The following is a 16069-nucleotide window of genomic DNA, read 5'->3' as shown; positions in this document are numbered from 1 at the left end:
ATACATTTCACCACAAGGTCTCTGTAAGTCTTTGTCTTAAATCGTCACTCTTTCTCCCTTTACGGCTTTCATATATGCTTATTCCGCCTCTGCATTTTGTTGGACTAACTCCTAGCAATGCTCAGATTCAGTTAAAATTTCATTTTCCCCAGGAACTCTTCCCTGATCTGAGACGAGGTTACCATCCCTGTCTCCCCTCTGCATGGCCTCACCACACATCTGTATGAGACTGTGAATTCTCTGAGGGCAGGGCACGTGTTTTATTTACCTCTCTGTTCTCTCAGTTCTTTGTATATTTGATAGCTGGCTGAATAAATTTTTTTCCTATACAAGAACATGGCAGGTAGTTGTGGCAAAGTTTCAGTCTATGAACTGCAGTATAAACAGTGAAACTGCTAAAAGTTTTTGATACATAACTTAAAGGAAGTAAGAGTTACATGCTAAATTATTTATACACAGCAAAGTAGGAAGCCATGTATGTGGTAACATAGAGAAGTCACTTTTAATACAGCTATTAAATTTATTTCAAAATTCCATTTTAAATAATAATCTATGGTAATAACTGAAAAAGTTCAGTTTTCATTCCAATCCCAAAGAAAGGCAATGCTAAAGAATGCTCAAACTACCACACAATTGCACTTATCTCACATGCTAGTAAAGTAATGCTCAAAATTCTCCAAGCCAGACTTCAGCAATACATGAATCGCAAACTTCGAGATGTTCAAGCTGGTTTTAGAAAAGGCAGAGGAACCAGAGATCAAATTGCCAACATCCACTGGATCATTGAAAAAGCAAGAGAGTTCCAGAAAAACATCTATTTCTGCTTTATTGACTATGCCAAAGCCTTTGACTGTGTGGATCATAATAAACTGTGGAAAATTCTCAAAGACATGGGAATACCAGACCACCTGACCTGCCTCTTGAGAAACCTACATGCAGGTCAGGAAGCAACAGTTAGAACTGGACATGGAACAACAGACTGGTTCCAAACAGGAAAAGGAGTACATCAAGGCTGTATATTGTCACCCTGCTTATTTAATTTCTATGCAGAGTACATCATGAGAAACGCTGTGGGGGAAGAAGCACAAGCTGGAATCAAGATTGCCAGGAGAAATATTAATATGCAGATGACACCACCCTTATGGCAGAAAGTGAAAGGGAACTAAAAACCCTCTTGATGAAAGTGAAAACGGAGAGTGAAAAAGTTGGCTTAAAGCTCAACATTCAGAAAACAAAGATCATGGCATCCGGTCCCATCACTTCATGGCAAATAGATGGGGAAACAGTGGAAACAGTGTCAGACTTTATTTTGGGGGCTCCAAAATCACTGCAGATGGTGACTGCAGCCATGAAATTAAAAGAAGCTTACCCCTTGGAAGGAAAGCTATGACCAACCTAGATAGCATATTCAAAAGCAGAGACATTACTTTGCCAACAAAGGTTCGTCTAGTCAAGGCTATGGTTTTTCCTGTGGTCATGTATGGATGTGAGAGTTGGACTGTGAAGAAAGCTGAGCGCCAAAGAATTGATGCTTTTGAACTGTGGTGTTGGAGAAGACTCTTGAGAGTCCCTTGGACTGCAAGGAGATCCAACCAGTCCATTCTGAAGGAGATCAGCCCTGGGATTTCTTTGGAAGGAATGATGCTAAGGCTGAAACTCCAGTACTCTGGCCACCTCATGCAAAGAGTTGACTCATTGGAAAAGACTCTGATGCTGGGAGGGATTGGGGGCAGGAGGAGAAGGGGACGACAGAGGATGAGATGGCTGGATGGCATCACTGACTCGATGGATGTGAGTCTGAGTGAATTCCCGGAGTTGGTGATGGACAGGGAGGCCTGGCGTGCTGCGATTCATGGGGTCGCAAAGAGTTGGACACAACTGAGTGACTGAACTGAACTGAAGGTAATAAAATCCTGAAATTGATCATAATTTTTTACTCATCTACATTCAAATGTTGGTTATTTTTAACCAGTTGTGAAAACCAAGGCTCTACCAAGGCTCTGAGTGGACTGAGTGAGTAGGTCAATTTTTTCAGCTTCTTTGCATGCAAAGAGAATATTTAATATCTGTCTATCTCAACTTAAAAAAACTATATTTGTAAATGTTCCTAAGAAGAATTTAAGTTTTTCTATTTTAAACACAAAATAATTTGCTGAATAAAAAGTAAAACTATAACTCCTTATTTGTTATAATTACCCATGGCAAGTAATACAGATAGCCTGTTGATTCACAAACTGTTCTTCCTGGAAAAAAAAACACTTAAAAGGTTACTGGCTATAAGGACAGAGAGCACAAGTGATAACCACCTTGAGTGCTAATACCCAAAAGAAAGAACAAAGCTGTCATCTTTTTGGGAAATCAATGCCATTTTCTATAATGAGCCTTAGGCTACAAATTTTAGAAATTTTTAAGAGTAATGAGGTTTAAATTAAAAATACAGGTAATATCCTGAGTTGCCTTACTTTTTTCTATTCCTTTTGGGAAGTAATTGCTTTCTGTGTATCATCCCTCAAATTTCTTTGTATTGTAATATTCATTAAAATTCATTAAATCTAAAGTTAGGTAGACTTTACTGGCCAGAAGCAGTAAAAGCAAGGATAAAGACACATCCTTTATTTTGAGAAAGATTAGTTTCCTTAATATAGAACTTGCTTACATAACATTTCTAAAGTACTACTATCACTTTTAGAATTTTTTTGGAGTATAGTTGATTTAAAAGCATCTTACAATAAAGAGAATAACCTTAAAATACTCTATCACTGAACCACACCTTGACGTGTACACCATCTAATCGCAGAATTTAACCAGAGTTCAGAACCAGGAAAGGTCCCAATAATGCTCAGTGTGATGTTTATTAGGGCAATTAACTGCTTTTTAAAAATACTCTGAAAATAATTTTAAAAATAACATTATTTCTTATTTTCTTGAGTCTTAACTCTTTTTGAAGGAAGGATTTGAATGATATAATTCATTTTTTTCTTTACTCCACCTTCAAGAATCTATTGCACAGTCTCACAATTTATTGAGGAGTCATTTTCATGTGACAGCTGGTAGAGACTGCAGTCAAAGCGGGGAACATGAGAAACTATTAGCAAAGTAAATGTTCCCATTTAGGCTGGTATTTCTCAAGTCTAACTAATTCAAATTAAAGCTTTTTCCTTCTAAAAATAAGTACAATGTTTCTTAGAATTAAATTTTAGTTTTTATGAATATTAAGTTTTAAATGAATGAAGGCAAGTAACATATTTTCTGAACCTCAGTTTGTCAATAAAGAGATAACTTTAGTCCAGATCAGTGTTTATCAAATTTTTTGTTATAAAACCCTTCAAGAAGATGATGGAAAAAGTACAGACATTCTTCCCAGCAAAAAACACATACACAGAAAATTTGATTATAATTCCAGGGTATTCACAGACCCTCTGAAACTCATCCAAGTACCACTTGGTAAAAATGCAGCTAGGTGGTATTTAAAGTATTTTGTAGTTTTAAATGTTGGTTTCAGAAATAAGGTTAACGTCTTTAAACAAAAGAAAGTCAGGCTTGAGAATAAATGTGAAAACCCAAACACAATTCATTAATTTACTCATTGCTACTAAAGATATTAGCTTGGAAAGCCTGAACACCTTATTTATATATAGACACAGGTGCTAATTTGACAAAATAATTCATACTTAAGGCATTAGAAGTTAGGCAAAATAAGATTCTTATGTAAAGCCAGGATATTTCTAGACATGGTAATGTATGACATTCACAGCTTTCAAATCACAATAAGTCGTCTCCTTCCAACCCTCCCCATTACCAGGTTCAACTCCTTGGAGTGAGGAAGAAAACTATTACATAACGTAAGCTGCATTTGAGGTCTTTTAGGTTGGTGGGCTGCCGTCTATGGGGTCGCACAGAGTCGGACACGACTGAAGCGACTTAGCAGCAGCAGCAGCAGGTGACTGTTTTGAGGGAAAGGGAGTACTTTCAGATCCTTAAACTTACTTTAAAGTAATTGTGGGATCACTGCCCCCTCCAAAAAAAAAAAAACTTACCTGTAATTCTTGTTCTCTGAAGGAAATGCAGTAATTATAACCATATCCACACTCTTGGGTTCATCCTCCTAAGCATGAGGGGATTTGGAATGCGCCATGGCTTACACCCAGCCGCTACACTGCCATACGCTGCCACAGTGCGCTGGCCTCGGCTCTCCCTGCCTGCCTGGGATGGAGCAGGGCTCACCTAGTCATCCACCCTGGGAGGCAGGTGCTCCCCCACAGGAAGTGTGGGGGTGGTGTAACTACTGTCCTTAGAAAACAGGAATTACAAATGGTCCCTCCTCAACAGTTTAAGAGGGATGGAGACACTACTAGACTTGCTGTTACATGCTTCAAAACCGGCATTAAAATTGCAACATTAAAGAATGTTAAAGAAAAGAATTCCCTAGTGATCCAGAGGTTAAAACAGCACTTCCACAACAGGAGGCATGGGTTCAATCCCTGGTTGGGGAACTAAGATCCTGTGTGCCATGTGCCACAGCCAGAACATTTAAAAACTAACTAAATAAATACTATGTAAAATAAATGTTAAAGTATAAGAATGGAAAGCTGTTCCTCTGTAAAAGAAGCCCTGAGGGGGAGTAAGTGATGCAGGTATAGGAACTGACTGCCTGTTGATCAGGGTGACGTCCCATGGTCAACCAGAGAGCAGAGCATCACAGGTACTTAAATATCGTATCTTGGCATTGAGCAACCTAGTATTTTGTATTAATGCCTGCCAAGTCAAGAGTCATGTTCAGAGTCAGCTGCAGTGTAGCCAACAGTAAGAAGGTAACTTGAAACAGCCAGGACCCTAAAAACTGCTGAGATTATCACCAAGGGTGGATGGTTTTTCATAAGGTCTGATACTCATAATACGTTGTTCGACTTCAACAAGCTCTCCTTTATGAACTCAAGTAACTAATCATTCAATTTATAAAATTTAATCAACCTTACATTTTAATGTGATAATTTAGATTTTAAATGTTCAATTATACAAAGACTGAGTCCCTGTCATATATAAATTCCTCTTCTGTCTCTTAGGTGAAGGCAATGGCACCCCACTCCAGTACTCTTGCCTAGAAAATCCTATGGACTGGGGAGCCTGGTAGGCTGCAGTCCATGGGGTCACTAAGAGTCGGACACGACTGAGCGACTTCACTTACACTTTCATGCATTGGAGAAGGAAATGGCAACCCACTCCAGTATTCTTGCCTGGAGAATCCCAGGGACAGACGAGCCTGGTGGGTTGCCGTCTATGGGGTCGCACGGAGTCAGACACAACCGAAGCGACTTAGCAGCAGTAGCAGTCTGTCTCTTAAACATCTTAGAGAATTAGGAAGAGGGGCTTCCCTGGTGGCTCAGTGGTAAAGAATCTGTGGAGAAGAATCCGCCTGCCAATGGAGGAGAATTAGGAAGAAATGGGCTACAGACAGTTTCTGGTTTGCATACTGGTTTTCGGAGGGTTATAAAACTTATCCACAGAGGACAAGATTCTCTATCCTCTGGTCCTACAGACTGGTGTCTTCCACTCCAACCAGGGTAGGACTGCCAGATAGAAACCAGGATTCACAGTTAAATGTGCGTTTCAGAAAAATACCTTTTTCTTAGTATATTCCAAACACAGCATGGGACATAATCACACTAATTTGTTATTTATCTGAAATTCAAATTAAGCTGGGCATCCTGAATTGTTTTTTGTCTTCTGCTAACTCTGCACACTGTAACCCAGTGGGGCCTCACAGGGTTACTCAGGATGGTGCTAGAGTGGGCCTTCCACTCTCAGTCCAGATCTGCACCAACACGGTGGTCACAAGCAATGTGCAGCTATGAAGCACTCGAACTAAGGCCAGTTCAATATGAAACATTCCATAAATGTAAAATTCACACCAGAGTTTGATGCTTAGTGTGAAAAAGGTAAAACATCTCATAAACTTTTGTACTAACTGCATGTTGAAATAACAATATTTTAGATATATTAGATTAAATAAAATATAATCAAAAGTAATTCTGCCCACTTCTTTTACTTTTTATGTGGCGACCAAAAAACTCTTAAAATTACACATGTAGCTTGTATTTGTGACTTGCATTACATTTTTACTGGACAGAGCTGGTCTACATGCCTCAAGAAGAGGAAAGTCTAGAATTTCCTTGCTGTTCTTTCTCTAAAAAATCAATATTAGTAAACAAAGGGCTGCCTCTCACTTCTGTCTAGATATGAGAGTGGGCAGGGGACATGACCATACCAAGGAAATAAAATTCTAGCAAAGACTGCTTTCCATATGTTAAAAACAAAAACAAAACACAGCATCCAAATATAACTGAGAGACAATTCAGAAACCTGTTCTTTGATAAGGTCTTATGTACAAAAGAAATGAACTCTAGTATGTGCACGTTGTGTATGATTAAGTTGTGCAGGTGCACATAAAAATACAATCTCCCGGACCCTAGTTCTAGTGGAAGAATCTCTCAGTACTACCACATCGGTGTCCACTCCTAAATATTATCAAATTTTATAATTATCAAAAAATTATCAATATTTTACTTATTTAATAATATGCAGAGTCTATCATGCTAAATGCAGGGCTGGACGAACCACAAGCTGGAATCAAGATTGCTGGGAGAAATATCAACAACCTCAGATATGCAGATGATACCACACTAATGGCAGAAAGTGAAGAGGAACTAAAGAGCCTCTTGATGAGGGTGAAAGAGAATGAAAAAGCTGCCTTAAAATTCAACATTCAAGAAACTAAGATCATAGCATCTGGTCCCATCACTTCATGGCAAACAGAATGGGAAAAAGTAGAAACAGTGACAGATTTTATTTTCTTGGGCTCCAAAATCACTGCAGACAGTGACTACAGCCATGAAATTAAAAGACACTTGCTCCTTAGAAGGAAAGCTATGACAAACCTAGAGACAGTATTAAAAAGCAGAGACATTACTTTGCCAACAAAGGTCAATATAGTCAAAGCTAGGTTTTTTCCAGTAGTCATGTACAGATGTGAGAGTTGGACCATAAAGAAGGTTGAGCGCTAAAGAATTGCTGCTTTTGAATTGTGGCCCTGGTGAAGACTTTTGAGAGCTCTTTGGACTGCAAGGAGATCAAATCAGTCAATTCTAAAGGAAATGAACCCTGAATATTCATTAGAAGGACTGATGCTAAAGTTCCTATACTTTGGCCACCTGATGCAAAGAGCGGACTCACTGGAAAAGACTGATGCTGGGGAGAGTTGAAGGCAAAAGGAGAAGCAGGTGGCAGAGGATGAGATGGTTGGATGGCATCACCAACTCAATGGACATGAATTTGAGCAAACTCTGGGAGACAGTGAAGGGAAGTGGAGCCCGGCATGCTGCAGTCCATGGGTCACAAAGAGTTGGACACAACTTAGCAACTGAAAGATAAACAACAATGGATGTGAAATTAGAGCACTGGTTCTACAACTACAAAATAAATTTTTCTTTTTAAAAAGTATGGGGAGGGACGAGGGAGTAGGGTTCAGGATGGGGAACACATGCATACCTGTGGTAGATTCATTTTGATATATGGCAAAACCAATACAATATTATAAAGTTAAATAAAATAAAATTAAAAAAAGAAAAAAAAAACTACGTTGTCAATACTATAGTAAGACAAAGCTTGTTTCAAAAATGACAGGGGCTGGGGGAGGAGGCTTTTTTAGAATAAAAAAAAGCTAAAGCTTAGGTAAGAAGTAATACTTGTTTATTTTTATATACTCCACCTTACATTTTCACTTGGTTTGACTTTCAACTCAAATTTTTTTCTCAACTGGCCCAAAGAAACAAAGGTCCGTCTAGTCAAGGCTATGGTTTTTCCTGTGGTCATGTATGGATGTGAGAGTTGGACTGTGAAGAAGGCTGAGCGCCAAAGAATTGATGCTTTTGAACTGTGGTGTTGGAGAAGACTCTTGAGAGTCCCTTGGACTGCAAGGAGATCCAACCAGTCCATTCTGAAGGAGATCAGCCCTGGGATTTCTTTGGAAGGAATGATGCTAAAGCTGAAACTCCAGTACTTTGGCCACCTCATGCGACGAGTTGACTCATTGGAAAAGACTCTGATGCTGGGAGGGATTGGGGGCAGGAGGAGAAGGGGACGGCAGAGGATGAGATGGCTGGATGGCATCACTGACTCGATGGACACGAGTCTGGGTGAACTCTGGGAGTTGGTGATGGACAGGGAGGCCTGGCGTTCTGCAATTCATGGGGTCACAAAGAGTCGGACACGACTGAGCGACTGAACTGAACTGAATTCTGTTCCATGCTGTTATAAAAGTTAAAAATTATTTAACATGTTCTTCCAAATTAAAAATCAAAAGAAAATTATGTAGAGATTTCCAAATTCTTAGTAACCTGTGTTTTTCACTAATGTAACCTATATCATCTCCAAAGTAGATTTAAATCTTTTAAAGGTGCCTGCAGTTGTAATAAGCAAGACTAGTTCTAACCCAAATACATACACACAAAAAAATTGATTCTCAAGGTTTTTTCATAGAAGGCCTCAGTCGTTTTTGTACTCATTCTAACAGCAAACACAAAGTGTACTTTCCCTTCTTAATATCTTTTTATTACACAGATATAGGAAGAACAATTGCTTTGAAAATAAAACAGAATTATCATAAACCAAAGACAGGCCTAACCAGACAAAAATCAGCAGATTTCTCCTAAATTTGATAGTTCATAAAAAGTTCAAATCTTTTAGAACTAAAGTTTCCAAGATCATTTTAAGAGCTTAAAAAAAGATGAACAAAATTAGATATAGATATTTAATATCTTCATGAGCACCAAGTACTCACTGCCAATACCAATGTCCTGGTGATTACAATCTGAAATGTTCTGTAGACATTAGGTCTCCAATGGCCTGTTACGATCTGACATGAATTTTATGACCACATACCTATTAAAGAGTAAGAAGACATTTGCTTTCACACTTTTTGAAGCTTAGCAGAGATTTAAAAAAATGGTTTGAGGGACTTTCTCTGAAGTAAAGGTAAGCTTCAAGAAGACCATGAAAAGCAAATCTTCAAAGCTGGTTACATCAATTTAAGCAGACTGCTTAAATGCTGTCACTGTGTCAAAATTCTTGAATGCAAATCTTAATACATCCAAGAAGAGTTTTTGAAGGATCAACGATGGTAGTTATTAAGCTGATTTAAATGCAGACTGAAGTGGAAGACAAGTTTCACTGTGAAGTGGAATTTTTGGAAAACAAAACAAAAAGTGCCCCGCATCTCTAGGACGTGTGCACTCTCCACACGGAGAACCATCCCTGCTTGACAGTGCGTGTGGCGTCCTGCCCACACGAGCGGCTGCCTCTCTTCTGTGAGAGAGGCAGGGGCGTCTCCAGGCCTCCGCGGAGCATTCCAAAGCCAGTCCTGCAGGGGCCTCGGCCCTGAGCGTGCTCCCTGCTCGGTGCTTACCTTTAGAGAACAAGGAGGATGACACAAAGTGACCAGGGCTCACAGCCCACACCTCCAAGAACACTGAAAAGACCTGCAGAGCCTTCCCGGTGCAGGAGGGACCTCTTTTTAATCTTCTGGTGGTGACGTTTAAGATTTTCCTGAAGAGAAGAGGAGAGTCAAATATTACACTGAGATCTTCCCATGTGATTCAAGTGTATCTAGAATACAAATGGTAGGCTCTGAAGAAATACATTAGATAAAATCAGGAGTCTTCCAAAAGCCATATTCTCTTCTTTCACAAAAAGTATTTTCCCTAAAGAATATGACTTCTCTTTAAACCCTAAAACCTTAAGTGACTAGTTCAACTTCTTCCTCTACACTGAACTACCAGTTGGGAGATGAGAAAAATACAGAAAAATTCTAGGTTGTCAAATAATCACAGTCGTAAATGCCATTAAAATACTTAGGAGAGCTAAACTCACTGAAAAGCAATGAGTTAAAAAGAACAAATAGAAATTTTGTTCTGCCTCTGTCTCTCTTTGATGACATGCATTTCCCGACAATTAACAGAGAAGTGGCCCTTTGAGTTAAATGCCACATAATCATACGTGGAGCATCTACTAAATGTGGGCTCCTGGAGGAAAAGGATTTGGGGTGCTTTTACTTTTTTATACTGATTACCTATACAGTCTAAAATAGCTCCAGGCACACAGTAAGTACTAAAAATAAAATTGGTAAGTAGAAAGAATACTAACCAATTAGCCAATATTCTCAAGGTTGAAAGTTACACAAATGAAACAATTAGAAGCCTACAAGTGTTCTAAGGAGTTTGAAACTGTATTATTTGAAAACAATATTAACAACACCAACATTCCTAAACACATATTAAGTAACTTAGGAATATAATGTTTTAAAAATGTTGTATCTTAAAATATTTATGAGGAAATGTTATAAATATATTATTTCAAGCCAAATTCCTGAAAAGGGGTGGAAATCACACACTGTACATTCACAGTACATTATGCAGTATCAGTTGTAAGAATATTAATATAAGTGAAAGAAACATGCCTTTCTAATACTTTAGTATTAATTATTTTTCATCTTTGAAGAGGTCTACATAAACCAAGTGATAATACAGTTATCTATCAATATATGCATAACTATGCTTAAGTAAATAAATCATTAGCATAATTTTAAAATCAGAAGATGCCATTCTATCAGTACGATTTTCATACATATTTCAAGTAAATATTTATGTTTTATTTAATCTCAAAAAAAACACAAAATTTAAATAGGAAATGCTGAATATTATTCATTTATTTGCTTTCCTGTCACTTACAGACTAAGAACACAGATTGATTTCCTTCAAGTAGTCTTACAACTCTTCCCAAAGTTGATAAATCAGGGAGAAAAAGAAAAAATGCTGAAATCATAACAGATACAACAATCATATTGATAAAGAACTAAATACGTATGTGTTGTATATGTTTTTTAATAAAAATGCAAGGCTTGTATACCCATGGCTGATTCAGGTTGATGTATGACAGAAATCCATACCATATTGTAAAGCAACCACCCTCCACTCAAAAAAAAAAGAAAAAATGCAAGGCTACTAGAAGAACAAACTATTACAAAATATGTGGTTTCATTTGACCCCAAATTCTGCAACTGGCCCTCCAAATACACTGAACGGTGCCCATAGGGCCTTTCACCTCAGGGCACAGGCAACTGTTAAACATACAGACAAAACCACAATAAGAAAACAGGCAGTAAATCTAGGACTGATGATTACCAGTAAAACAATGTTTAGCTGACAGATCATGCCTTGATTATAGTAGTAAAGAGCTTTCCCTATTTCACAAAGAATTCAATTTAATATCTTATATCAGGGCATCAGGATTAAATGTGAAAAAAGGAAGAAATTTTAAAACAAAACTTTAGAAATTCACTGAATTTAGAACAATATTTCCTATCTGGACATGTTGCGAAACCTTTGAAACTAATTTTGGGGAGAGGAGTGAACACAGTTACAAAGAACTAATGACCTTAAAGGGGGTAAAGGAAAACATAAAGTTGGAAATTCTCTTGAAAGAAAAAGATTCCACTACTTGGTTGAATCCCAGGCCCAGGAGGGTCAAGAAGAGGACATAAGTTCCCCAGACAGAGGCCCTGACTGGGAGCTTCTTTAAAATCCTGGTTCCCATTAGAGGGTGATGGATCCCTTGCCGCATCTCCAAAAGCAGGAGCAATGAAGTTTAAGTTTACCACATTTGGAAATTCAGTGTTCAGCGTTTAATTGCACTTGCAAGCATAGATTATTAAGGTACAGTACAAGTGACTTAGCTTCTTACACAACTGTCAGAAGCAATCTGCTTTCTCTTTTTTATCCTGACTAATGTTTCCCATAGCTCATAGCTATTACTCAGCTCAGACCACAGGGGGATTCTCCAGGCAGCTTCCTCAATGAGGTAAGACAGGTGATGTGCTCAGATGACACAGAAGTATCACATGGCTATACAAGGTTCTAGGCAAGTACTGAGGTTGAGAGGAAGCAGGCAGTCAGGGACAGCAGACTCTTCACTAGTCCACTGCCTGTACTTTATGGGATGCTGATCTGGGTTACAAAAGTAGCGTCTTCTGATACTATTCCTTATACTTTCTACCAACTTGCATTTCCCGTTCTAACTCACTTGTGCCCTTCAAAATTGACTCATCAGTTAAGTTATTAAGGACTTGTTCCTGTATATTCCTCCCATCGGTTCTCTCTACAGCACTTACAACAGAACATTTTGCAATAGCTGATTTCTGTATCTGCTCTGTCCAAATGTAAGCATTAGCCACAAAGAGTTACTGAGTACCCAAAATGTACCAGTGTGACTGAGGTACTGAAGTTTTAATTTTTACTTAATTAATTTGTATTTAAACTGCCACATAGGGCTGGTAGCTACCATACTGAACAGCACAAATGTGGAGTGCTGCCATTATTTTCACTTGATTTTCTAATTAGCATTTTAAAAATCACCCATTTCCTTCAAATTTAACTGTGGATACCACTTTACATACGTACATACAAGTATATACACACTTGTAATCATGGTATGTAAACTTACTAGTTTATTTTCACTTACACCTAACATTTCTCCACATTTCCAGAACTGCAATGCCCAATACTGTGGCTACATGAGTATTTAAATTTAAATGCTGTTAAATAAAATTAAAAATTCAGTTCCTAAGGTGCATTAGCCACATTTCACATGCTCAGTAGCCATGTGTGTGACTAGTGGCTATAATATTAGTGTAAATCATAGGATATTTTCATCAAAGCAAAAAGTTCTCTTGGGAAGTTGTTCTAGAGTCTTCAAAAACTTATTATTTAAAGACAGTATTTTTACAGTGATGTTCTATAATTAGTCTCTACATATATGATTTATAATTAGCACAATATTTGTTTCCTAAATTCCCAAGTGAAATATTTAAACATTACTGTGACTCCGAGTATACACGCCTGAATCACTCCCCAAGAGTTTGGCATTACTGCTTATCTTGCAAGATTAGATTTCTTTTAAGAAAATTTAGCCCTTTTAATACAATGAAAAATCTGTATTTCCAAGTCATAATTTGTAGTTTTTTGGTAAGTGCATAGGTAAATATTCCCCCTCATATTACTCTTATTTCTTTATTCTCATAACTTGTCATACTTTTTCTCACTTATATGCTAGGATCTTGAAGTCTAAATTTGCATATTCTGCAATAATATGAAACTATCATATCTGTTATCATTTTCTCTGTAACTTCTGTTTTGGATATTTTCCACAATTTTCAGTGATCCTTTTAATTATAATATTTTGATCTGCCAAACATTTTTAATATTCAAGGGTATACTTTATCTTGGTGAGTTCTACTAATGCTTCATATATGAGATGTAAAAGCATTTCCCATGCTACTTTTTAAAAAAATTCCTCTGGTTGTATAAAGTATGGATGAATGCCTTTTCTTGTCTTATCCCTTTTGCAGTTATACCACTACCTAATACCATTGAATGAATATCCTTTAAGTGGCCTCTCCTATAATGAAAAATAGTTAAGTTGTTGTAAGTAAATGGGACTAAATTTGGATTCCTTATAACACTCCTGTAATCCATGTTTTACAAGACAGAAAAAATACTTTTCAGACTCCCTCTAACAAAGGCAATTGTATTAGTTTAGTAAAGAGTAGAAGCGAGGCAAGGATGTGAATAGCAATGTTTTGCCCAAAGATTAAGATAAAATTTGCTGATTACAGCACCTACTCGAGTCTCTAAACTCACTGAATGCTACATTTTAAAAAAACTAGTAGAAGAGGCTGATTTTCCATCTGTACTGACACTGGCAAAGAAATCACAGTGGCTGCAGAGGCAAGAAAGCTGAGGTCGTGAGGGACAGGGATTTGCTGAGGTCACAGGATGAAGGGCATTTCTCTCAACTCTCACTGACCAAGAAGTCAGGGGCTCAAGGAAAACTTCTGTCCAAATCTGCAAGCGGCAGAGAATTCTCTTCTACTACCTGAGTTACACGTCTGTTCCGGCATCATTACCACTGATGTTTTAAACGTCTTCCAGTATGTAGTAGATTTAGACTTACCCTCATTGTTGAATCACTATCAAATAAAGTAAGTCACTAGAAAATCTGAAAGTTAGAAGTAAACTGAGAAATCTATTAATTGCTTATAGTGAAATAATTTGCCAACAATTCTCAAGATTAAGAAATAGTTTCTCTTCATTTATTTAAATTTTAAGATGCTTTCAAATGTTTTAAGTTTCTTTTGAAAGGTCTAATATCTTTCTTAAATTTATTGGTAAGTATTATGCTTTGTTTGTTACAGTTCTGAGTGGGGTCTTTTCCCAGTGTTTTTTCAGTTGGTATAAAGATACAGTATATCCAGAACTTTATTTTTCCTGTTTATAAAAATGGCTTTAAAGCTGACCGCCATAGGTTTTCTTAATCAGTCATGTCATCTAAAAGTGAAATATTTTTCTTATTTTGTTAACAGTATTAGATGGAGTTACTGGTGGTTGTTAAATAAACTAATAATAAAAATAACAGTTTTGCTCCTGAATTTAAGTTTATAAATCTGGCAATATTAGATCATCCCTTATATGCTACCCACCTATACAGTACTACTCTGCCCTGTGATACTGTTTTGCTTGCTGAGGTTCAACTAATCACTCATGACTCAGCAAAGAGAAACATATTTGACCAAGAAGAACTTGAAAGAAAAGGGTCCCAGTTCCTAAATAATCAATACTGTATATGCTAACTATATAAAGTTGTCCTAATACTGACACTGTTCATAAAAATCAAGTAAGAAGTATCTTTCCTCTATAAAAATCCTGTAATTACATGGTCACTTCAGTACTATGTGATTTTCATACCTAAAGTTACTCTTGGATAGGAAACTAGATATTTAAGAGATGATATTAAGAGCGCTGGGTTTATTTCTTGGATGAACTATTTCAGAGAAATCAAAAGTCACAGTTTACAGGGGAAAATTCTTCTTAGAATAAATGTGGATGGTGTAACAGATTAAAATATTTGTTATCCTGCAAACCCTAATGATAGAACTGATTCAGAAACAATTGGCAATGGATTAAACCACAACAGGAAAGGGGGAAAGGCTCCATGGAGAGACTGGGCTGTTGGCACTGACCAATTCTAACACTGTGAAGAGAGTGACAAGCAGACACACCACATGCTCCGTGATGTGGTTCAGCATAAAGGCACAGCTTCATGTACGAGGTATTCCTGTCCACTCCACCTAAACCCTAAAATCAAAGCTCAACCTGGATCTAACCAGGTCTGTTGAGCTAACTTCTAATTTGCAGGAAATGTAGAGGTCAATGGAATATATTAACTGGGAAGCCACCAGAAATATCCAGAATAGGGGCTATTCTATGGGACAACTTCCCCAGCTCCTTTGAAGAGTCAAGAACAGGAAGGACAGAGAGATGAAGAGAGGAAGGGAAGGGAGGAAGGGAGAGGCAAGGAGGAAGGGAAGCAGGTAGTGAGGAAGAAAAGACTTCAACTATGCAGCCGTCCGAACAACCTAACACAACAAGGATTTTGTGTGGATTCTGAACAAACGGCCCAAATATCATATAACAATTTTGAATCAAAAGCATGGGGGACTGAATAGGGAGATAGTATCAACTGATACACGTAAGTTTTGTTAATTTTATTTGATGTATTAGAGGTATTGTAGTTATATTAAAAAGTCTTTCTTTCCCTACTGTATAGCACAGGAACTATATTCAATATCTGATGGAATATGAAAAAGAATGTGTGTGTATATATATATGTGTGTGTATGTATGTATGTGTGTGTGTGTATTTATATGGGTAACTGAATCACTTTGCTATTTGACAGAAACTACCACAACATTGTAAGTCAACTATACTCCAATAAAATAAACTTTTTAAAAGTCCTTGTTTTTATAAAAGAGTTGACTATTGAAGAAGGTAGAAGTAAAAAAGACTTGAGGTCTGGGATATTCTTCAAAATAGTTGAGCAAACAGGAGGAGGTAGATGAAGCAACCGTGGCAAAAATTTCTAATTGTTAAATCCGGACCACAGACGTAGGGAGTTTATTACA

The 16069-nt window shown here is 37.4% G+C and overlaps 1 protein-coding gene across 10 annotated transcripts in view; it reads right to left on the bottom strand.

Annotated features, from left to right (window-relative positions):
* Positions 1–16069, bottom strand: part of ZEB1 (zinc finger E-box binding homeobox 1) — a 196872-nt gene that overhangs the window by 124444 nt on the left and 56359 nt on the right. For 4 of the 10 annotated variants that reach the window (XM_086334045.1, XM_086334048.1, XM_086334047.1 and 1 more), the window contains one exon: positions 9461–9600. The exons of the other annotated variants lie outside the window; for them this stretch is intronic. The gene's annotated coding sequence lies outside the window, so the exon portion shown is untranslated. The remainder of the gene's footprint in view (positions 1–9460; positions 9601–16069) is intronic. 10 annotated transcript variants of the gene reach the window in all.

This window comes from Bos grunniens, chromosome 13, assembly GCF_055505025.1.
Source record: "Bos grunniens cultivar Pamir isolate PY7600 chromosome 13, Bosgru_T2T1.0, whole genome shotgun sequence".
Taxonomy (NCBI): domain Eukaryota; kingdom Metazoa; phylum Chordata; class Mammalia; order Artiodactyla; family Bovidae; genus Bos; species Bos grunniens.
This window is presented reverse-complemented; position numbering and strand designations above follow the sequence as displayed.